Below are 21,802 nucleotides of genomic sequence, written 5' to 3' on the forward strand. Positions count from 1 at the left end.
AAAAATATCTCTCTTAGACTAAGATAGGGAGAGACTTTCTTCTTTTAAGTATACATGTAATTAGAGTGTAACTCCTAAATAATCCAGAAAAATCTCTATGTCAAATTTCCTAACCTAATCCTATCAGCGATGTTCTTTTTCCTGTGAAAAGCAACATACTCACAAATTATTGGAATTACATTTGGATAGCCATTTTCCTACTTTCTATGGATCTCATTATTAGCAGCTAACCATTACCTACACAGTGTAGAATCCATTCATTCAATAATTAAATTAAGGAGCAATTATTAAATTGAACATCTATTCAATTTCAGGCACCATGTCTATAAAGTATGTTATCAAAATAAGGTACTTAACTCATTAAATAAGTTCATAAACTTATTTGATAAGTTCTGTAGATAGAGGTTGGTGCAGAGTATTAAGAGCACAAAAGCTATACCAACTACATTGAAGTGCCAAGGATGGTTTCTTGTGTGGGTAAGTACCTGATTTGAGTCTTTAAAAAGGGAGCCTGTTTGGTTAAGATGAGAAATGGTAGAATGATAAATAGAATTTCAAGTAGTGAGAATGTAATGACCAAAGTTATAATGTTTAAGACAGCCTCTTCTAGGAAAGTGAAGGTAATGTAGGAAGATCTGCCAATCAAATAGTTTTCCCGGAGTGGACCAATGAAGCTGGATCAGCAAATTGCAACATGAACACGAGCACTGTCTGTGCTATGCTAAGTCGGTTTAAGATCAATTGTATGAAATGGGCAATCATTGAGGATTTGCAGAGACTATTGTGTTCACATTTATACATTATATGGATTGTACTAGTGGCCATGGGGAAGGTCCTATAGAGATTGGGATAATAAGACATTTAAGGTGCTGTATGAAAAGGGACAAGTGATAAAAGCTTGATCTTAGATAATGGTAGTTGGGATGGAATGCAGAGAAGTAGATTTAGAAAGGTTTGTGAAATATCATTAATTAGATGGGATATAAAGCATGGTTCAAACAGAAACCAGTAGGAGACACATATTCAAACACAACATTGCAGTATATTGACTTGTGGGGATTGATTACAAAAGTCTAAAATCCATAAAGTAGTCTTTCAGGAAGGGCGTGCTGGGCATCTCATACACAGGATGAAGGTGATGCTTACAAGTGCAATGTCTTGGGCTTGGGATTTAGCTCAGTGGTTCTGCCACCTGCCTCTCAAGCTCAAGGACCTGAGTTCAATCCCCAATACCCCCCCACAAAAAAGTGGAATTTCTTTTTCACAAAAGCCTTAGCTGTGTTCTTAAGTCTTATCAACTGACTACATCAGGTATACCTATGTTATCTAGAAGAATATTCTTTACTTAAAGTCAACTGGTCAAAGATATTTTTGTTTGTTTGGTACTGGGAATTGAACTCGGGTCCTTGCGCTTGTGAGCCAGGCAGTGTCACCACTGAGCTAAATCCCCGACCCCTGATTATAGACATTACCCACATCTACAAAATTGCTTCCCAGCAACACCTAGAATACTGTTTGATTGAATAACTAGGAGTTCTAGTCTAGCCCAGTTGACATTCCAAAACACAACCATAGTTGGGTCTTCTAAGAGAGAAATGATTCTCAAGTCTCTTGCTTCAGTATGAGGTGAAATCACTATCTGAGGTATAGAATACAATAGAAGTAGCAGGTTTTCAATATTTTCAGTAAGACCTAGATGGAGACTCCTGGCAGGCAAGTAGAGGTCTGAGATTTCAACAGATTTTACCAGATAAACAGATTAAGAAATAGAGCAAAAGACTGATGGTGCACAGAACAACAATAAAATAATTAATCAGAGTTTAAAGTGTGACTCATTGTTAATGCATTGCCTAGCACGCTCCAGACAATGGGTCCATGCCCTACTACTGAAAAATCAAACAAACAAACAAAAAGAAACAAAAACAGAAAAGTATAAAAATGGTAGGTGAAACTAATGAAGTGCAGTGATACACCGAAAGAGCATACATGGAAAAATTTACAGTTTATGGAAAAATTCTAGGAGCCACCAATATTTAGATTATTTAGAAATGATGTATACCTAGAAATGATGCATCCATGCACTCAGAGAGGCTGAAACAAGAGGATCACAAATCCAGGCCCAGCCTAGATAACTTAGTGACTTACAGTAAGAAATCCAGTCTCAAAACAAGAAATTAAAAACAGATTGTGATGTAGCTCACTGATAGCCTTGGGTTCAATCCTTGTTACAGAGAGAGAGAGAGACAGAGAGAGATAGAGAGAGAGAGAGAGACACAGAGAGAGACAGAGAGACACAGAGAGAGAATAAACAAATAAAGGAGAAGTAGAATTAGCAAGTCTGTATCTAAAGCAGAAGTCTTTTTGCAGACTTCACACTCATGTAGTCTACTGACCCTCTGTGCAAGCCTTATTAATACCTCAAATTGAACATGGCCAAAATTGAATTCTTCATCACTTCACAGACAGTACCATAAAACCCTTCCTTGTTCTTGTTGTCTAGGTCATCCTGTTATATCCTTCCTTTCCCTCATCTCCACTATTCAATCTACCACAAAGTTATGATGAATATTCTTTTAAAATTACTCATGAAAGTGTCTTTTTTTCTTTTCTTTTTTTTGGGGGGGGTACCTGAGATCGAACTCGGGTCCTTGTGCTTGCAAGGCAGGCGGTGGAACCACTGAGCTAAATCCCCTGCCCAGTGTCTTCTTTTTCATTCCAAAAACCCTATGCCCATTCCCTGGTTTAGACTCACCATTTCTCTCTAAATGTCAACAACAGGTGTTTCTATTGGTTAATATTAATTATACTGATACTTGGGTTTCATTGTAAAATTTTCATACATGTATAAAACACACTTTGATGTATGCATTCTATTACTGTTTATCTTCTTTTTGTCATTCTCCCTCCCCCATCATCTTCCTCTGCTCTAACAATTTTCCATTTTCATGTTGTTTATTTTTGTTTTCCTTTCTGGACTCTTCATATTAAGAGAAAACGTGAAATACATCTTTCTGATTCTGGATTATTTGGCTCAACATCACGATCCAATAATAGTTTTCAACTGATCTCTTGTGTAGTAGAGCTTCTAGAATGACTTCTGCAAAATAAATATCTAACTATTGTTTCTCTAAGTAAAAATTTAAAATCACTTCCTCTATGATAAATTCTAGTATAACCTAAAAGATATTCTATGGCATGTCTCTTACTCAAGACTTATATATTACCATTAGTCCATATCCATGATCCTGAGAATTTTCTTTCACTCATATTTATACCCATTTCAGCATTTGGTTCCAGAAATGTTTAGACTTTTGTCTAAATCTTGAACTTCATCTTTAAAATTCCTTATCATTTCCTGCAACCTGAAAATTTTTCCTCTCATTTATATTCTTCTGTCTCTGTAAGTAACAACTCCTTATTTCTGTTCTGGAATTTGACTATATTTTCACACATCAAATACCAAAAAGGTAGGAGAACAATGGAGTCTCAGCATAACATACTTAACATCAGATAGAATATGAATATTCAAAAGAAATAGAATGTAGGACAGAACATAGTTGTGGGTATAGATATCTCCAGTGCATTCCTATGTGCCGATGACAATAAAGGCAAGGTTTCAACCTCCTCCTATACACCTAAATCAAGACTATAGCTGGATCAAATCCCTTGATACCATTTATAAGGCATTCCATCAAAAAGAGTTCAGGCATTATGCCTTTCCCCAGAAAGGAAGTGTTTGTTTCATCTACTTGCTCCTTTTGTAGACTGCGACACAGTGAAGGACCCCTATACTAGATAGAAGAAAATATACCCCATGTCATGAGTGCTGCCTCTTCTTTTTGTCCTCCTCATGTTTTGACTTCTTGTTCCTTCTCTGCTTCCTCTCTTTGTCCTCTGCACAATCCCAATTTGCATCCTCTTTTCCTCCTTCTCCTTCCCTACCTATCACACTATTTTTGCTTCTCTTTTATTTGCCTTACATTTACTGCTACTAGCAGGACCCTGTTTTGTGCAGACAACTCTTTCTTCAGCTTGTTTTTTATAGGGCATGGCCTTTTCTACCACAAGGCTACTGGAGCCTCTCTACCCTTTCTTGTTTGTTTTGTTGTTGTTGTTGTTATTGTTGTTGTTTTTGAGACGGGGACTCACTATGTAGTTGAGACTGACCTGGAACTCACTATGTACCCCAGGCTGGTCTTGAACTCACAGAGATCCTCCTGCCTCAGCCTCCCAAATGCTGGGATTACAGGCGGGAACCACGATGCCCGGCTCTTCCCTTTCTTGTAATTGAATAGATTTGGAAGTCACCAAGAGACTTTTCCTGATCTGAAAAACCATTCCTATGTTACTTATGAATGAATCATGATCGTTAGTGCACAGATCCCAAAAGACTGAGAGACATTCCTTTCAAGTCTTCTCACTCTGGAAAGCAAAATTTCCAAAGTCAAATGAAGAGGCACATTTTGATGGGTCCTATGTGGCCTTTTCTCGCCATCCATTCATCTGCACATGCAGTGTAGATATCAATGTGTAAATAAATGGCCACTTTCCCACTTCTTCAGGATCTGTCCCTCTCATGGGCAGGTGCCACAGAAGCAGACATCCACAGATCAGTCAGCTGACAGAAAGACTCATCCCTCACATATTTCATCATGCCTATACACAAGGACAGCTATGAACATAAAAACACAGGGGCCCACCCCCAGAAAATCCCCTCATCCTTGAGGAGCACTCTTACACACACTGGATTAATACCCATAGTCTCTCATTCTGGATGTGAAAAAGGCAAGACAATCATTTTATTCTTCATCCAAGTCTTTCTTAAAATTCTGTTTATTTTTATATGCTTGTAGTACATTATTATATTTATCATGAGTTGGCACATGTACATAACATATCTTAATTATTTTTACTTCCCTTCTCTTCTGTCTCCTCCGTCTCTTGGTTCTCTTTCTATTTGTAAAAGATCTATCTCCTGTTACTTGTTATCTTTTATTTCGTTCTATATGTATACATTTGGTTTCTTATATAAGAGAAAGCATGTGATATTTAAGCTTGTCTGATTTATTTCACTTGACATTGTCTCAGGGTACATGCATTTTCCTACAGAAGACTCAAATTTATCTCTGTTTATAGCAGAGTAGTACTCGGCTGTGTATAAACACCACATTTTCTTTATCCATTCATCTGTCGATAGACATAGGGATTGCTTCCAAGATTTAGCTGTTAGGAGTTGTGCTGCTACAAACATGGGTATGCATGTGTCACTAAAATATGTCTTTAGCTCTATTGGAAAGATACTTAGAAGGAGATACTTAGATGGGTTGAGTAGAAATTGTAATTTAAGTTTTTTGGAGGAGTCATCATACTGGTTTCCATAGTGGTTATACTAGTTTACACTTGTACCAACAATGTAGGAGGGTTACTTGTCTCCTTCAGTCTCACTAACACTTGTTATTATTTAATTTCTTAGTGACAGCCATTCTTTCTGGAGTATGAAGAAATCTCAGTGTTGTTTCAATTTGCATTTCTCTAATAGCTAGAAATGTTGAACTTTTTTCATGTATTTATTGGCCATTTGTACTTCTGAGAAATGTCTATTCATTTCAGTTGCCCATATTTTCATTGGATCTTTCATTTTGGGGCATCTTAACTTTTTAAATTTTACATATTTTAGATATTAGTCCTCTGTCCAAGTAACAGCTGGCAATTTTTCCCCATTCTATAGTTTGTGTCTTCACACTGTTGGTTGCTTCCTTTGCTGTACAGAAGCTTTTTAATTTGATATAATACCATTTGTTTACTCTTCTGTAATTTCATTTGCAATTGGAATTCTTCTCAGAAAGTCCTTGTCTATACCTGCATCTTCATGAGTTTTACCGTAATCAATATGTAGTGACTCTCTTTGCTGCTTCTTACCAGATTAGGCTTGAAGTTCTCTTTGTCTGAAAATAGGAAAGTTACTCCTGTTTGTTTTGTGGCTCCTGCTCCATGGTATATTGCTTTCCAGTTTTTAATCACTAGTCTATTGATTTCTTCTTGGGTTAAATATGTTACTTATATACCGCATACCACTAGGTTTTATTTTTGATTTATTCTACCAATCTATGTCTTTTGCTTAGGACAATTGAGACTATTCACACATAGTGACTATTGAACGATACTGATTTATTCCCATCATTATTATTCCCTTTTTTCCACTTCTGCTTAACTGCTCATCCTACCACCAGACTTTATGGCATTGTTGGATTCATTGTTTCCTTAATAATTTTTTGGAGTATTGACTCAGTGAATATGAAATTCATAAGTTGCTCTTTTTCAGTTTTTCTGTTTCAGTATTCATAGATAATCTTGCAGGATATATTAGTCTGAGTTGGAATTTGTGTTCTGGTAAAGTTTAAATCACTTCATTCCAAGCTCTCCTGAGATTTGTGTTGAGAAGTCTACTGTAAATCTAAAGAGTTTACCTTCACAAGTGACTACTGTTTTTCTCTAACAGCTTTTAAGTTTCTGTCTTTTGACAGAAATTTTGAGATTTTGACTGTGATTTTGACTATGATGTCTCATGGGGAAAAACTTTATTATACCACTGATAATAGCAAAGAAATCAGCAAAAATAATGGATTCAAAACAAATGATATGGATATACCACAAGAACCAATAAAAGATATAACTGTACCATCCTTAAAAAAAAAAAAGAAATCTGGAATAATAATATATACACAAAGACAAACCAAATATCAACATACAGTAAATATCTTCTAAGTGCAGCAACTATACTAACATTAACAATAGGAAAGAATTAAACAATAATACCATAGAATCGGCTATATATCTAAAATATTAATAAAGCTTAATAGTAAAAATAAAAATGAAGGAGGTAGAGAAGGGGGAAAAGAAGTGAAATTTGAAAATAAAGGGATAGTAGAGGAGGAGAAAAAGTAACATAATAGATTTAATTAAAGAGAGAGAATAAACAGAGTGACATAAATGTAACAGAAAAGAACAAGAATGATAAAGAAAAGAGAGCAAAAGAAGGGATAAAAGAAGAAAAAAAGCCAACAATGAAAAAAAGAAAGAAAAATGAGTCAAAAAAATTCCTCCTTGTGTTTGAGTGAGTGGGTCATTTCCAGTATTGGAATTTACAAGATATGTGAAAGGGATGAGATAGTCACTACTGAATCCTATTTTGTTTCCTCGCTAATTTTTTTTGTGTCTGAATATAGAGTCATATTCTGGCTTTCCTACTGCCCTAGCACTATACTCACTCCACCTCTTCCTAATTTTTATGTCCCTCTATGCATACCAGTTCACTGCTTTCTCTGGCTAGCTTTATGGCTTGTGGGTTTGTGAGGTACCTTCCCTGCTCCAGAGGTCCCTCTTTTTGTGTACCCCAGGCTGTGGCAAACCATGCAAGCTGAGGCAGATCTCTGATCACATTTGCAAATGGGGAGAGCAAGCAAACTAATGGTCTCTGTGGTGGATGTAGGCAGTGCATCGGGGGTGAGAGGAAGTCAAGCAGTCCACTGAACTCAATGCTAGCACTTTTACCATATAGGGTGGAGCCACTCACTGTGTGCTTCCTGGCCTGAGCTCATCTTTGCTTAAACTTTTCAGAAGGTCTATGTGTAGTCTGTACCTTCTCCATGAGTACCTCTTGTGGCTATCTCCCACCCATTCATTGTGGTAGACGGCGACCTCAGAAATCTTAAAGTGTAATTCTGTCACTTAAATAATTAACCACTTTCCCCAAATGTCTACTGATGAATTACTGTCAAATATGTTGAGCACTTTAATAGATTTCTTCTCTGGAGAGGTCCCTCTCCCCAAGAACCAGGGTTAGCATTCACGACTGTCTCCTTCTTTGCCCTTCTCTTCCTCCTCCAGTTCCTCTTCTTAACTCCTCCTTTCCTTCTTTTTTGAGTTCTAGTTTTCCTGTTGTCTCCTTCTCAATTTCCTTTTCTGTTTGCTAAGTTCTTGTTTTCCCAGTTTTGCAACTCCAGGTCCTGGAGAGGATGTGATATACTGCTAGATTTTATGCTGCCATCTTCTCCATGGAAGTATTGGGCATCACCTAATGGATAGGGAAACTTGGCTTTCTCTTCATAACAAAAGGGAGTTGGCTATGGGACAGGAACAAGGGGTGAGTTTAAAGTATAAAATTATGTGTGATTTTGGAAAAAGAAGGACCCTGTAGTTTTAAGCAGAGACAGATGAAGTTTTCTGCAGAGAGGCTGTGAGCCTTTGAAGTGGTTGGAGAACTACCATACACATCTTATTGAAAGCTGAGAGGCAGAAGTGAATAAGTTGCTTAGTGCCTCCACAAAGGAACACTGTTACCAAATACACTGGATTCAGATTGGGCTGGCCTTTCCTACTGTTTGTCAGGCAGCCCAATGTGGCATGGCTTCACCTAAATCCCTAGGTATTGTCAGAAAGTGTAGTCCTGCTACTACCAAGCAAGTCAGCACTATGAATAGCACTTTGCACTGTTGGGGAAGAAAGCCTATAATTTGAATGCTCCCAATAGAATCAAAGTGAGCACGATTATGTGCTTTGTCCTTTCCTTCTTGCAAGAACAGAAGCCCAGAAAAATGGAAAAGGCTGAAGGAAAATGAAAGGCGGGAAAGCTGCCACAAGATGTTTTATTCTGCAGTCTCCAGCTCTTCCTCTGAATTGGCCAGGTGGTCCTGTGTTTTGGTAGCTGTGTGGTTACAGAGTTTCATTACTTTCATTTTTCTTTTCTGGTGGCTTGTGACACTCCCCACCCCTTTATAAAAATAAAATGGGTGGAGGACCAAGCTTTGGAACTGCACCAAAAACTATTAGCCATTTATGCAGGTATATAGCCATCAGGCATAAAGTGTTTCTGGTGAGGGGAGACACCTAAGTACAAATTCTGGGGCCAGCAAAAAGTAGCAACAAGCACCCCTCCACACACCCCTCCAGATACATGACATAGAAGAGCAGCTTGCTCGCAATTTATCTGTGGTCATTTTGAGAATAAATTGTACCTAGACTCACACACTGGGAAACAATATTGGGAAAGAAATGTCAGGGAGGGACAGATCAAATTTGCATTTGAAGTTGCTTGGAACTGCCAAGGGTATATATCCTAGTCTAGAGAACCTCTCCCTTCTCTGTTACAGTGTGCAAATGGTCCTTTGGTGACAATATGATGGGCCTTCTGGTGGCAACTGCTTCAAGCAGAGGCAACCAGCAGTGCCTCACAGAGGAAACCAAAGTGAATGACCTCAGTGCCTGCAGTCAGTAGCCTGTGGCTTCTTAATGACCCACCTCAAAATGACTCGTGGGGAAGCTCTACCCCTGAGTTTATTGGTCTGGGCTTTGGCTTGCCTTGCCCAAGGATCCCTAGGAGAAGCTTGTCTTTCTTCAGGAATGCAAGGGCACCCAGAATTCCTTCTGAACTTCTGAACCCTGTTGGGGGAAATCCTGGCTTGCCCAAAGTCCACTCAGCCCAGTACATCCTTGTTAACTGCTGTGCCAGACACCTGGTGGATGGAAAGTATCTCTGCTGCAAAGCCTTTTCAGACATTAATTCTACTACATGTTTACGCAAATGACACTCAACTCTTTTCTAACACCTCTTTTTTGTGGCATCAAAAAATTCACTGAGCCGTCATCTCCACTTCAGACTGATTCTGCCCTGAGGGGCACAATTTGGGAGCATGAAGGGAAGAATAACCAGGCTCTCCTCTTACCCCTTTCCCCTGATTTCTTTTTTTATATAGATCTCTAGGAGCAGAGACTAACAGGGCTCTGCAGGCATTCTCATACACCTGGTGGTGGTGGGGGGGGGCTTGCACATTCATTCACATGTCCTGGAGTGTATCTGGCCTCTAGTTTGTGTGCCCTTCACTTTTCTCCAGACAAGAAATTCCCTTACTGTTAAGGAGGCCAAATAGCCAAGAATAACTGGCCTACAAAAATGTTGAGGCATCTTGCAGAAGGAAGTAAGCTGCAGAGTTTAGGAAGAACTCCCAAGACCTACACGTACCTTCCTACACAGGACCCTGGCCATGAATTTGTGCCTTAAAGGGAAGAGTTTCATAGACTCCATGGAAGGCCACTAGAAAATGCATTGGCTTAAAGATTGGGATCCTTGTCTCCCTCTGCAGTCACTGAGAGCCGGCCTGGAAAGCTTCACTTCCACACCAAGAGACAAAAATTTCCTCTATTATGTTCAGGTAATCTGGTTGCCCTAGATGTTGTAACCCATGGGGTGAGGGTACAGATAGAGGCCAGAAGAAAGACTGTCACTTTGGAAGTGGCATATCACTGGAGGAATTTGGAGAGCTATAGCCATGCATACATATTTTCTCAACATATTGTCCACCCTAGAAATTGAAATTCCAATTTGGAAGCCACCTTAGTTCAAGACCTTAAAGTGTACCCTGAACATAGGCCAACTCATGCAGGAGGGCCTTTAATACAGACCTCATACCAGGTGAAACCAATGCTCACCTTACTGTGTGGGCTTCATATCCTGCCCATTTTATGAAGTGCCTGAATAGCAATATGCCTAGTTGCACTGTCTACATGCCAGACAATAGTCTACATTTTTTCCTCACTACTTTTGTATTTGAACCCAGGGGCTTCCCAACAACTACATTTCCAGCTCTTTATTTTTTGTAATTGAGAGTGGATCTCACCATGTTGGTAAGTTGCCCAGGCTCTGGTCATACTTTTAATAGTCCTGCTGCCCTTGCAGACTCCTAGGGACTACAGAACTATGCCACCAAGCCTGATGAAAGCTACGCTCTTCATTTGTGTCTTCCTAGAAGTATAGACCACATTGGGAACAGAGGGAAGGGAATTTCCTGACCAAGAACGTAGACCTCCCAGAGCACTGTAGAACTCAGAAGTATCCTCTGAACTGTTTGAAATGAAGAGTCAACCATTTTTCTATTCCACTCTAAGGTGTTTATAAAAGTTAGAGCAACATTTAAATCTGGACCAAAAAAAAATCTGAAGCCAAAGTCTTTTTTGAATTCCCCATTAAGTTTATTGGTACATTTAAGGCAAACAATACAGTTACATTTATCATTGGGATCTTGTAGCTTTACATGATATGCCTTGGTTCCTGTTTTTTCCCCATGTCCCTGCCCTCCCTTCAACCACTTCACCCTTCCCTATTCACAAAGACTTTGTTTCCATTTTTTCCTTTTTTCTTGCCCTAGGATTCAAGTGTGTGTGTGTAAGTGTGTGTCTGTGTGTGTTTCAGTGTTTTTGGGAATGGTACACTTTTTCACTGCAGTGAGATGATGATATTGAAGGGTTGTATTCAGACACTAACTTTATTTCCTGCACTTCCTATAGGTCTCCAGCTGGTTTAGGGCCCTTGATACTGCTCAGGAAGCATTACATCCAAAAGAGGCTTCTCTCAAGTGTGTTTTATTTATTCCACTTGAGAATTTTCCTCAATGTGCATCCATTTAGCTATAAATATTTCTAATTTCTCATTCTTTATGGCTGAGCAGTACTCCACCTTATAGAAAAACCACATCTTTTTTATCTAGTCTCCAGTTGATGGATATTTGGGTTGTTTCCAAGTTTTAGCTATTATGAAGTGTGCTGCTACAAACATGGGTCCACATATATCACTGTGATACGATTTCTTTTAATTCTTTTGGGAAGATACCCAGCAGAGGGATGGCTGGGTCAAATGGAACCACTAATCCTAGTTCTTTGAGGTATCTCCATACTGATTTTCACAATGGTTGCACCAGTCTGCATTCCCACCAACAATGGAGAAGGGTTACTGTCTCCCCACAACCCCACCAGCATTTGTTATTGGCTAATTGCTTGATAGCAGCTATGCCCCCCCCCCGCTTGAGTAAATACTGAATAGTTTCTCTGGTGTGAAAAACTGAAAGTGTAAACAAGGTTCACATAGTATAACTGAGAGTGCAAAATAGGAAGAAAATGGCTAAAGGGAAAGTGGGAAGAGGAGGGGAAAAGAAATAAGGGAAAAGAGGGCTCAGCGGTTCGGCGGCAAGGACCCAAGTTCAATCCCTGGTACAAAAAAAAAAAAAAAAAAAAAAAAAAGGGAAAAGATAAAATGAAAAAAGGAAACAAAGTCTTTGTAAATAGGGAAGGGCAAAGGGGATGATGGGAGGGTAGGGTTATGGGGAAAAAATTAGAACCAAGATATATATCATGTAAAGGTACAAGATCCCAATGATAAATGTAACTGTATTGTTTGCTTTAGATGTACCAATAAACTTAATGGGAAAAAACAAACAAACAAAAAACAACAACAGAAAGACAAAAGATTTCAGTGTTGTGACCTTTCACAGAGAAGGAGGCAGCTGTCATCACCCTTTTGCTTGTTTGTCTCTCATTTCTTCTATAGGCTACCACTCACTGAAAGACTCCCTAACTAGATCCATAAATACATCTCTGGTGGCGTAAGTGTGCCAGTTGGGGAGTTAGTATATGTATGGTATATGACCCTTCTTATTTTTTTTAACTCCCTCTCCTCCTCCCATTTATCCTCCCTGCATCTCTTGGATATATATTTGTAGTACGTGATTACTACACACCTTTAGTAGCTTGGTGCATGTACACAGCACTTCATAGTTCCTTCCCCCTTTTCATAAATCTTTCTCTCCTCCCCCCATCTCCATACCCTTCTTATATGCCAGAAATCCATCTTGCTGTTTCTTATTTTCCATCTTTTGTTTTTCATTTTATTTATATATTAGGGTCTTCGTATAAGAAAAGATATGATATTCAAGCTTGTGTTTCTGATTTACTTTAGTTAGTATTATGGTCTCAAGGTGCATCCATTTTCCTCCAAATGACTAAAATTTATTCTTTGTGGTGGCGCAGTAATACTCCATTCTGTATAAATACCACATTTTCTTTATGCATTCATGTCTTGGTGGATATTTAAGCTGCTTCCAGAATTTAGCTGCTAGGAATTTTGTTATAGCATGGATTTGCCTGTATCACTGTTATGCAATGTATTTAACTCTTTTGGAAAGATACCTAGAAAGGGAATAACTGGGTCAAATGGATTCCTGTTTTTAGGTTTTGGAAGAATCCCCATACTAATTTCTGTAGTGGTTGTACCAGTTTACACTCCCACCAAAAATGAAGAAGGGTTTCTGCCCCCACCCCCACCATGCCTCTCCAGCAATTGTTATTTGATTTATTGAATATAGACATTCCTTTTGGAGTGAGATGGCATCTCAGTGTTGTTTTCATTTGCATTTCTTGAGTGTTCAGTGATGTTGAACATTTTTCATGTAGTACTTATTCATTTGAGCAGTATCTATTCGTTTCAAATGCCCATTTTTTATTGGATCTTTAAATTGAAAAGGTTTAATTTTTTTGAGTTGTTTATATGTTCTAGGTATTAGTCCTTGGTCTGTTGAATACCTGGAAAAATATTTTCCCTATTCTTTACGTTGTCTGTTCACTCTGTTCATGGTTCCCTTTGCTATCGAGAAGCCTTTTTCTTGTGCAACTAGAGTTCTGTTCAGAGTCATTGCCTATGCCTATATTGTCAAGATTTTTACCTGTTTTGTTATCCAGCAAATTGTTTTTGCTTTAATATTTAGTTCTTTGATCCATTTTCATTTTAATTTAGAGTAAGATGAGAATATAGTTCTAGGTTAAATCTTTGGCATGTAGAAAGCTAGTTTTCCCAACACATTTGTTAAAGAGGATATCTGTTCTCCAATGAAAGTATTTGACCCCTTTGTTAAAGGTAATGTAGTTGAGAGTTCCTGGAGTTGTCTCTGCATCATCCTCCATTCTGTCCTTTGATTGACATGTCTTTTGTTTTTTAAATCAACAACATGCAGTGTTTTTTCTTTTAATGATAATTGCTCTGTAGTAAAATTTGAAGCCCAGAACTGTGATATCTCCTGCCTTGAGCTTGTTGCCCAGAATTGTTTTTGCTATTCTTGTTCTCTTCAGGTTCCCTATGAATTTTAGGATTCTTTTCTCTAGTTCTCCAAGGAACGCTATTGATATTTTGATTGCAATTGTATTAAATCTGTATAGCAGTTTTAGAAGTATGGTCATTTTAACTATATTGGTTCTGCCTCTGCAGAAACAGGGAATATCTTTCCATTTACTGATACCCTCTTTGATCTTTTTCGGGGTACTGTAATTTGCATTGTAGAGTTCGTAGGCTTCCTTGGTTAAGTAGATTCCTTTGCATTTCATTTATTTGATGCTACTGTGAAAGGTACTGTTTCCATAATTTTTCTCTCTGTGAGTTTATTATTAGTGTACAGGAACACTTGATTTTTTTAGTGTTGATTTTGTGTTCTATGATACTGAGTTCAATAATTATTTCTAGGAGCCTTTTGGTGGACTTTTTAGGATCATGTCATCTGCAAATAATGATAATATAAGTTCTTTTCCTATACACATCTCTTTTATTCATTTCTCTTTCCTGAATAATTTGGCTAATGTTTTGGGTAGTGTATTAAACAGCAATGATGATGTGGACACTCATATTTTGTTCCTGATTTTAAAGGAAATGCTTTCAACATCTCTTAACATGCTGTTGGCTTGTCACAGATGATTTTTATCAGACTGAGGTAAAGACTTTCTATACCTATTTTTTCATGGTTTCTATAATGAATGGATGTTGAATTTTTTCAAATGCATTTTTATTTATTTATTGAGATGTTCCTGTGATTTTGTCCTTCCTTCTGTTTATGTAGTGTATTACATTTATTGATGTATGTATATTGACCCATCCCTGCATTCCTAGGATGAAGCTTACTTATTAATACTACATACTTTTTTAATGATTTCTACATTTTATCTGCCAGTGTCTTCTTAAGGATTTTTGCATCTATGTTCATTAAAGAGATTAGTCTGTGGTGAATCCTGTTCTGGTTTTGGAATCAGGTAATAGTTGCTTCCAGAAATTATTTTGGGAATATGACTTCATTTTTTATTTCATTAAAGAATGGGAAGAGGATTGGCATTAAACCGTCTCTAAAGTTTGGGTAGAATTCAATAGTGAATCTGTCAGGAATTGGGGCTTTAGCAGTTGATAGTTTTTTAAATTACTTATTCAATTTAATTAACTGATAATGGATTATTCGGGATTTTTACATCTTGGTTCAGCTTTAATACTTCAAATGTATCTAGGAATTTATCCATTTCTTCCATATTTTCTATTTCATTAGAGGACAGGATCTCAAAGTAGTTAGCAATGATCATCTGGGCTTGGCAGAATCCACTGTGATTCACCTTTTCTATTTCTAATTACATGAATTTGAGTCTTTTCTTTCCTCATTTTGGTAAGATTGGCTAAGGGTTTGTCATTTTGTCTATTTATTAAAAGATGCAGCTCTTTGATTTATTGATTCTTTGTATTTTAAGTCAATTTTATTTATTTCTGCTCTGATATATTTTTTTCAAATTTAAATTGAATTTATTGGTACATTCTAGGTATGCAGTACAGTTACATTCATTACTGGGATCTTGTACCTTTACATGCCAGGTCTTGGTTCTCATTTTTCCCCTTGTCCCCACTATGCTAGCTTTGGATTTGGATTGTTGTTTTGCTAGGACCTTGAGGTGCATCTTGGTTATGTTTTGAACTGGCTCTGTTTTTCTGATGTGGACATTCACTGTTAAAACTTTTCTCTTAGGACTGCTGTCTTTGTGTCCCATAGATTCTGGTATGTTATACTGATATTATTTGTTCGATTCTAGGAACTGTCTAATAACTTCCTTATTTTATTTTAGTCTCATTCATCACTCAAGAGGATATTGTTTAATTTCCCCATATTTGTATAGTTTCTGTGGTTTCTTTTGCCATAGATTTCTACTTTCAGTGCAGTATGATCTGATAATATGCATGAGATAATTTTCATTCTTTTATATTTATTTAAGCATGCTTTATTGGCTATATATGTATGTATATGGTCTATTTTGGAGAAAATCCCATGTGCTGCCAAGAAGAATGTGTATTATATTGTTGAGTGGAACACATTTCTTCAAAGGTTTGTTTGAACTCTGATTTGTTTTTATTGATTCTTTGTCTAGATGATCTGTCTGTTTGTAGCAATGGGCTATGAAGGGTCACAGTTATAATTGTATTGATGTTTATTTGTTTTTTGTCTGTTTTGTTTTTTACTTTTGTTTTAGGAAGTTTCCTGTGCCCGTGTTTGGTGCATAAATGTTTATATTTGTTATCTCTTGCTGTTAAATTGTTCCTTTAAGCAGAATGTAGTGATTGTCTTTCTCTTTTGATTAACTTTGGTTTGAGATCCACTCTGTCTGGATTTAAAATAGCCACTCCTGCTTTTTTCTGGGCTCCTATTGTATGGAGTAAGGTTTTCCTTCTTCTGATTTTTGTATGTGAATTTCTTTTTAAATTAAATGTGTTTATTTTATATTGCATATTGTTGGGTTTTGTTTCTTGACCCATTGTGCCAACCTTTTGATTGGGGTTAAGATCATTCACACTGAGAGTTATTACTGAATGGTATTGACTTTTTGCTGTCATTGCATTATTCTGTTGCTGTTTCCTTGTTTTTTTTTCTTTTGCTTAGTTGCTCATCCTGCCAGGTCTATTCATTCTTTTTAATTTGTTGGCATTGCTGGCTTCATTGTCTTTCTAGGATATCCTTGAGAAGGTTTATGGAATGCTGCTTTGGTGTTCAGGAATTCTTGTCATGCTCCTTGTCATGGAAATACCTTGTTTCTCCACCAATTTTTGAGGAATGTTTTTCAACTTACATTACATGGAGTTGAAAATTGTTATCTTTTAGGGCTTGAAACATTTCACTCCTAAACTTGTTTACCTTCAATATTTGCATTGAAAACTCTGCTATAATTCTAATGGGTTTAAATTTTTATGTGATTCTTTGCCTTTCTCTAACAACTTTTCAGATCTTTTTCCCTGTGATGGACTTCTGGTACTTGAATAGTATGTGGTATGGAGAATCTTTGATCCTGGCTATTTGAGGTCTATATGCCTCATTCATCTGTATGTTTATTGCTTTCCCTATTATGGAAATTTGTCTGCCATTTTTCTGTGAACAGGTTTTTCATGCAATTTGTCTTGTGTTCTGATTTTCCACATATTCCAATTACTCTTGGATTAGTCTTTCTCACATTACCTAACTAACACCTGTTGGATCTACTTTTCTTGTTCTTTTATTGCTTTTAAAGTGGTTTTGAGTAGTTGGTCTTTGTAGAAATCATTGTCTTCTAATTCTAAAATTCTGTTCTCACATTGATCACTTCTGCTGCCCACATTTTCAGTATCATTTTTAGTCTACTGAATTTCTGATTGAAACTTTTTCTTGCACTTTTAATTCTTTTATAAACTCGTCATTCATGTTTTATTTTGTTAGCTTGTCTAGCTTTTTTATTAGTGTCTTCTGAAAGCTCCTGGGTCATTTTGGTTATTACTTAAATTACCTGTTTTTTCTTCTGTGATACTTCTTTGATATGTTTTCTAAGCTCATTTGTTATCATTTTGAGTACTTCATATGCACAGTTTATGCTGTTTTCCCCTTGACCTCCCCTGGATTGGCTTTATGGGAGTTAGAATTTGGAGAAGTAATTTGTTATCTTGTCTTTTCATGCTTTTATTGTTTTTGTTTTGTTTTATGCTGAGGTTTGTGAATCTTATAGTATAAAAAAATTGTTGCTAGAATACCTTTTAGCGACTTTTCATTGATGGATTTTGGTGGTTTGAGTGTACTGATGATCTTGAAAGGTCATGGTTCAGACAGTGCCTTTACCATCTATAGTTCCTACTTCTGGTAGATTAGGATCCTGATCACACTGAAGAGATAATCATGCAAAACAGTCCTCTTGGGTTTGTATCCTTTCCCAAAGTCCTTATGTGGTCCTCTCACTGTTTATTTAGGCTAACACTCTGGAAGTATCCCTTTATTATAACCTCAGTAGCATGAGGGTGCCATTTTTCCCTTTTTCTCTTGTTTAGCCTGGAACTCCTGTCCCTCTGTCCTCCTCTATTTTTGCCTTCCTCCTTACTTTTCCACCTCTCTGTCCAATTCCACTTTTTCTTTCTTTCATCTACTGTCTGCTAGAGTGACCTGTGTTATGTGGACATAGCTCCTTCCTCATCTTGTTGGTTTTAGGAGATCATGTTTGTAGCACAAGGCCATGGAGGCCTCTCCAACCTTTTCTGTACTTGAGTAGTGTTGAGGGTCTCCAGTAGAGTTCTTTTAATGTTCTCAAAGTCCACCCAGATGTTAGTTGTGAATTAGTTATGATCATGAATGCAGTGATTCCAAATGATTGCACCTCTAGATCATAATATTAAGTGAAATAAATCACTGCACAAGTTTAAATATCACATAGATTCTCTTATATGACAAACCCAAAATATAAATAAGGAGCAAAAGAAGATAAATAATAGAAAATGAGGAGATGGATATTTTCCAAAGGGAAAGGGTATGACGAGATGGAAGGAGGGGGTAGGAGGTAAAGGGAAAGGAATTTAAAAAAAAGAACTAAGATGTATTATGTGCATGTATCGATTTCCCATGAGGAATGTAATCATGTATTGCAAGCATATATTTTTTGCTTTTTGAGACAGGGTCTTTCTAGCTGTGTAGCTCAGGCTGGCCTTGAACTCACTATGTATCCCAGGATGGCCTCAAACTTGTGGTGATTAAAGGCATGTGCCACCAGTACCAGCTAATATTTTTTTTTTTTGGCTAAACAAGAGAACCTAGAACCTTGCACATACTAGGTAAGCATTCTACCATTGAGCTATATATCCCCAGCCCAACATGTACAAATAAATAAAAGTTTAAAACAAAAATGATCTCAAAGCCTTCCACTCGGTACAAGTGGAAAGCTCCCCATGCAAGCAGAGAATTTTCAAAGTTGAACAAAGAGTACTTTTTTGGAACTGGGGAATGAACTATGGAACTTTAGAGAGAGCTACATCCCTAGCACTTTTGTTATTTATATTTAGACACAGGGTTGTGGTAAGTCACTAATTTTTATAGGCTGGCCGGAAACATGAAATTCTCCCTCCTCTGCCTCCTATAGTACTAGAATAACAGGCATATGCCACCACAACCTGTTCAGGAAGCACTTCTTAAAGATTCCCTGTGCCTTTTTCTCCCATCCAGTTGTGTACATAAGACAGTATGTATGTGCATTCTGTCACTACCATTTCTGCATGACTAAAGTAACTCACACAGGTAGGTTCCACAGAAGCAGATACCCACACATACACCAGCAGTAACTGCCCCTCCACAGATTCCATTTTATATACTGTGACACATACACATAAGGACACATAGGAAAACTAAAGCTCAGGAACTCCACTCTGTTTGACTCTCCCTCTCCACTGGCATATGTCCCCTACATGTACTTTATTAAGCCCAATCTCTTAGCCTGCTATAATAAAGAGTAAGGCAACTGTTCTCTGCTAGATCCAAGACTGGGCCCCACCTAACTAATTTGGCAACTGTGCTCTCATGAAAATGAAGAGTCTGGTATGGGGTAAGCCCAAGGAACAATTTTGAAAGTAGAGTTCTGCAAAACTCTTGATAAAGAGAGAACCCTTAGTTGGAGTAGGAACATAATAGAGACCATGAGCCTGTAAAATGGTCTACCTCAGCACCTCTGTAAGTCAGGCCTGCTCACAGGCCAACTTCAGTGAATTTGGCCATCTGACAAAAACTTCCTTTTTTATTCTAATCTTGCTATGGAATAAATATTGTCTGTTATTGTGCATTTTAAGAAAATAGTCTGTAAGTTACTGTAGGTATTGTAATACAACTTAATAGAGATTAAATGGAAGAGATAAAGAACTGACAGTTCAGAAAATATGAATTGTACATGGCTGATAAGCAGTAAGTTTGTTTGACTGCATTACTGAGCAATCATATTTGCAACAAACTCTCCATAATCTCTAGCTTCATAAATGATAGCGTGAAGTACACATTCTCTATAAAATTGCAGAATTTTGATTTATTTTTCCAATACAAATTTTTTAGCATATGCAATTTGAGTTGTATACCATTTTTAGAATTATAAGATATACGATGTTTCGAATTATAAGAATAGTCTCATATATAAACAAGTTAATTTTCTCACTTTTAATCAAGAAAAGTTGAGTCATTCTCAGTGCAACAGAGGAACCTTTTAATCTCTTAAGCTCTCATACAACCTAGTATTTTGAGATAGATGAAGTATTAATATATTTTGATATGAAAATAATTTAGTTCTTAATTGAATAAAAACAAATTGCTTTCATATCTTGCATTATAATTGCATTTTCATTATAAATTATTAAGTTGTCCTGTTTTTATGTCTTTTCAACTTAGGTTCTAATCAGCATGATTTCTTCTTCTGAATTTGGATGAATTCTAGAACATGAGCAAGATCAAGTTGTAGACTTCTAAGATTGAAGGCCATGACCTGTATCATGGTGAGGTGACCAAAGCAAATAGTGTTCATGTGATGGTCCTGCAGGAGCCAACCAGTGATACTTTTTGATGACACCAAGTCTTTGCTGTATAATTTAAGATTCCATAAATCCACTAAGTTCCCAATAAATTGTGTCTCTCTTTGCTCTGTTAGATGTATATGACTATTTTCTCGTAAAATGTGAATTTAAAGTAAATATTTAAGATTCCCATATATCAAATATTACTAAAATTAGTATCAAAATATGACCTTTGTACAAACTACCATCTGCTCATTCTCTGTAGTGTGACTATATAAGGAAAGGTAGTGGTAAATACATTCTTAAAAAGGAATTAAATTTTTCATATGTTTTCTTTAATTCACTTTAATTTTTCTGTTATCTATATTCTATTTTAAGAATCTTCATCTAATTTATTCTTATTACATCTTAATAATTACCCTGGTCCCCATGATTTTGTGTCGTTTTCTTAAAACTTTCTACCTTCCATCTAAAATGCTTGATATTAAATGTAGTACCCTAATTAAAAACATCTATAATAATCACAGTGAAAAACTATAAGAATGGTAAAATTTTAGTCTAGTTTTTAATATGTCACATAATTCATGAATTTGTTCAGAAATTAGAGATTTATAAGAAAATTGCATATAAGCTATATTAACTGCCTGTCAATGATGTAAAAAAGAGAACTTTTATCTTGTGAATGACAATAAAAGATAAATGTTTTGTAAGCATATAGTGTATCTGAAAATGTCATATAATGGGCCTGTGTATTAAAATACAAAATAATTATGTGATTTGTTCAAATAAGTAACTAAATCTTACTTTAAAAAATAAATATTTAGATAGGTGGTGAAATGTAAACATTTGATTGGACTCACTGAATTTCATTACTGGCCATAGAATCAAAGAATCTGAAAAATCATAAACTGACATGACAATCATGTATATTCCAGAATAATATTATACCTAATTAATATGTTGTAATCAGTTACTTTAAAGATAGTATGATACTATAGTTACACTTTAATGTTTTAAAACTACGGAGCCCACCCAAACATCACAAAAATAATCACAGATTTCTTGTTCAAAATAACATTTCATGAAAGGGATTTCTTAGATCAGAAGGCTCAACATTGTAAAGAGGACAAGCTCCCCCAAATATTCATTGCCGTTCCTTTGAAAATTCAAGTTACTTTCTTTGTAGACATTTTCAAGCTGGTTTGAAGTCATATTGCAATGCAGTATGGCCAAAATAGCCAAAATAATTTTGAACTATTCAAAATTGGAGAACTCACATTTCCAAATTTTAGAACTCATGACTGAGGTACAATGAATAAATTTGTGTGGTACTAGCATGACAATAGACATTAG

At 36.6% G+C, this 21,802-nt stretch overlaps 1 protein-coding gene across 2 annotated transcripts in view; it reads left to right on the top strand.

Annotated features, from left to right (window-relative positions):
• Positions 1-21,199, top strand: part of Nbdy (negative regulator of P-body association) — a 31,155-nt gene extending 9,956 nt beyond the window's left edge. The window contains exon 3 of one of the 2 annotated variants that reach the window (XR_783079.3): positions 20,328-21,199. The gene's annotated coding sequence lies outside the window, so the exon portion shown is untranslated. The remainder of the gene's footprint in view (positions 1-20,327) is intronic. The other variant, XM_033760382.1, reaches the window with a different exon arrangement.
• Positions 21,200-21,802: the final 603 nt, after the last annotated feature.

This window comes from Fukomys damarensis, unplaced genomic scaffold (genome assembly GCF_012274545.1).
Source record: "Fukomys damarensis isolate Sample0158 unplaced genomic scaffold, DMR_v1.0_HiC HiC_scaffold_39, whole genome shotgun sequence".
NCBI lineage: Eukaryota > Metazoa > Chordata > Mammalia > Rodentia > Bathyergidae > Fukomys > Fukomys damarensis.